The following is a 3,284-nucleotide window of genomic DNA, read 5'->3' as shown; positions in this document are numbered from 1 at the left end:
TAGGGGCACTTAGAGTGTTAGTGACAAAGGTGAGTGCCACTAACGCTCTCGAAGATGAGGCATACCCACGTTAAGAGCCACGTTAGTTACACTAACGTGAACTCTAACGTAGGGACAAGGGGCACAAGGCAACGTTATTGGGAAAGGTGAGTCCCAATAACGCATGCGAAGGTTTATAAGGCAACGTTAATGGTCACGTTAGTACCACTAACGTTGGAGTTAACGTGGGTTATACAGGGTTGGAACGTTAGTGAAAAAGGTGATTGCCACTAATGTTCTCGAACCCACAATGTCACTTAACGTTAACTTCACTAACACCTATGCCTAATTCATACTTTTTTGCAAGTTGAGCCCACTAAAGATTGTAACTGCTTCAACTCAAGATCTAAGGCCCACATCCAAGACTTGAAGAACTCACTAGAAGATCAAAAGAAGTAGTATATATAGGAGTAGTTTTGAACTATAGAGAAGCTTGGCACTTTGGAGAACTACCCTCTGTATATTTACTTTTCTACACTTTTAGCTAAGGATGGATTCTTTTCTGCCATTTTCCATTTCTAGAGCTATGAACAACTAAACCCCTTTCATTGGGTTAGGGAGCTCTGTTGCAATTTGATGGATCAATTATAGTTTTCATTCTCTTCTTCTTTCTTCTCTTTTGATTTACTAGAAAGCTTTCGATCTTAATTCAATTGGTTAGTTGTCTTGGAAAAGAAACTCTCCATAATTGGATCTCCTTTGAGCCTTGGAAAAGGGATGAGGAGATCATGCTAGAATTACTTTCTCATGTTAGACCAAATTGGGGTCTGGGCGGATATAGTGACATATAATCCTCCCAACACTTTGATTTGGAAATACATGTGGTATAATCAGTGACCACGCTTTATCTCTTCCTATGAGCAATTAAATCAAGGAATTGGGCAATTGTTCAAGCTTAGAGAGATTGGGTTTCCAAGGAATTGGAACCCAAATCACTTAAGATTGCCAAGGAGATCAATAGATGCTTTACTTGAGGAAGAGATAAAAATGAATTTGATCCGGAGAATACAACATCTCCTGAGCCCAATGAATTCCCCATTTCTGATCTTACCCATTCTCTTTACTTTCTGCCATTTATTTACATGTTCATTTCCCCAAATCCCCATCTAAGATTCTGCACTTTATTTTCTGCTATTTACTTTCCCGCCATTTAATTTTCTGCAATTCTCAAATTACATTTTGTTTAGCTCAACTAGCATATTCTTCCAACTAAAGTTGCTTAACCAATCAATCCCTGTGGGATTCGACCTCACTCTATTGTGAGTTTTTACTTGACAAAAATTTGGTATACTTGCCGAAAGGAAATTTGTTGAGAGACAAGTTTTCATGCGTTAAGTTTATGGCGTCATTGCCGGGGATTGATTTTGTATCAACAATGATTAAGTTGGAAGTTCACTAGATTGAGTATTTTTCTTTTGTTTGTTTACTTTTTTCAGCTGTTTACCTTCAGTTCGTTTCGTTTCTTCTTCACCCCCTATACCCCCTCTGTTTTTTTCTCTCTTTATTATTATTTACAATTCTGCTCACTAACCCACTAACTATTTGATAATTTGCACCACTCACACTAACAATCACTCTAACAAGAATAACCTCTTCATTTCATCTCTTGATGTGTGTTTTGTTAGTTGTATGACAGGGAGAAGAGGGGGAGCTTCAACTTCCTTCGATTCAGAACCTAAAAGAACCCTCCGGAGACTAAGGAGGGAAGCAAGAGGGAAAAGAGTTGTTGGTGCTGAGGAAGAGGAAGAGTATTTTGAAACCAACATGGAGGAGAACTTGGAAAACAATCATGAAGGAGAAGTTCACAACCATGCTAGAAAAGGCCCTGCAAACTATGCTGGGCGAGAAAGGAGAGTTTTAGGCTCCTACATCAATCCAAATCCAGGAAACTGTGGAAGTAGCATCCAAAATCCCACCATACATGCCAACAACTTTGAATTAAAACTCCAGCTAATCACCCTTGTTCAAAACAATTGCTCATTTGGAGGAAGTGCTCAAGAAGACCCCAATCAACATCTAACCACCTTCCTGAGAATTTGTGACACTGTGAAGTCTAATAGAGTCCACCTGGATGTCTATAGGCTGCTTTTGTTCCCTTTTTCACTCAAGGACAAAGCATCCAAGTGACTTGAATCCCTCTCAAAGGAGAGCTTGACAAATTGGGAAGATGTGGTGAACAAGTTTTTGGCAAGATTCTACCCTCCTCAAAGAATTAACAGGCTGAGAGCTGAGGTGCAAACCTTCAAGCAACAAGATGGTGAGACTCTCTATGAGGCATGGGAGAGGTTCAAGGACTTAACAAGAAGATGCCCACCAGATATGTTCAATGAATGGGTTCAACTTCACATTTTCTATGAAGGTCTTTCTTATGAATCAAAGAAGACTGTAGACCATTCATCAGGGGGCTCTCTAAACAAGAAGAAAACCATTGAAGAAGCCATAGATGTCATTGAAACAGTAGCTGAGAATGACTACGTCTATGCCTCTAAAAGAAGCAATACTCGAGGAGTAATGGAGCTGAACCACATGGATGCATTGCTAGCTTAAAATAAGATTATCACCAAGCAGCTAGCAGATCTTACCAAGAAGGTGGAGGAAAACCAAGTTGCAGCAGTCATCACTTCATCACCAGCTCAAGAAGGAGTGAATATAGGAGAAGAAGGTGACTGGGAATAAATCAACTATGTTGGAAACTCACCTAGATAAATCCATGATCCATACTCCAAAACTTATAACTCTGGATGGAGAAATCACCCCAACTTTGGGTGGAGAAATCAACAAGACCAAGGCCAAGACCAGAGACGCCACAACCACAACCCTAACAACAATGCAACTCACCAACATCCCTCACAAAGGTCCTATCAATAACCACCTAATCCCAACCCACCATCACTAACCGAGGATAGACTTTCAAAGATTGAGACTCTACTTGAAGTCATATGTAGAGAAATCCAAGACAATAAGGTGTTTAAGGAGGAAGTGCGAGCCAATATCAAAAACCAAGGGGAAAACATCAAGAGACTGGAGTCTCAAGTAGGGCATCTAGCTCAACAAATTCCCAAACTGACTGATGGTTTTCCAAGTGACACAGAGAAGAACCCAAGAGGAAAAACAAAGAAAATAAGGTGGGAAGAATGTAAGATGATCACCACAAGTGATGAGAGGAGTATAGAGGAAGTAGAACACCTCCAAGGCAGTCCAAAGGAAAATCATGAAGAAAGAAACTCTACACCTCAACTCACACT

At 40.2% G+C, this 3,284-nt stretch overlaps 1 non-coding gene across 1 annotated transcript; it reads right to left on the bottom strand.

Moving 5' to 3' along the window:
• Nucleotides 1-2,256: 2,256 nt before the first annotated feature.
• Nucleotides 2,257-2,363, bottom strand: LOC130965035 (small nucleolar RNA R71). Its single transcript, XR_009081093.1, has one exon. It is a non-coding gene; the product is annotated as a small nucleolar RNA R71 (small nucleolar RNA).
• Nucleotides 2,364-3,284: the final 921 nt, after the last annotated feature.

This window comes from Arachis stenosperma, chromosome 2 (assembly GCF_014773155.1).
Source record: "Arachis stenosperma cultivar V10309 chromosome 2, arast.V10309.gnm1.PFL2, whole genome shotgun sequence".
Lineage (NCBI taxonomy): Eukaryota > Viridiplantae > Streptophyta > Magnoliopsida > Fabales > Fabaceae > Arachis > Arachis stenosperma.
Note: the sequence above shows the minus strand (reverse complement) of the source record. Positions and strands in the feature narration are given on the sequence as shown.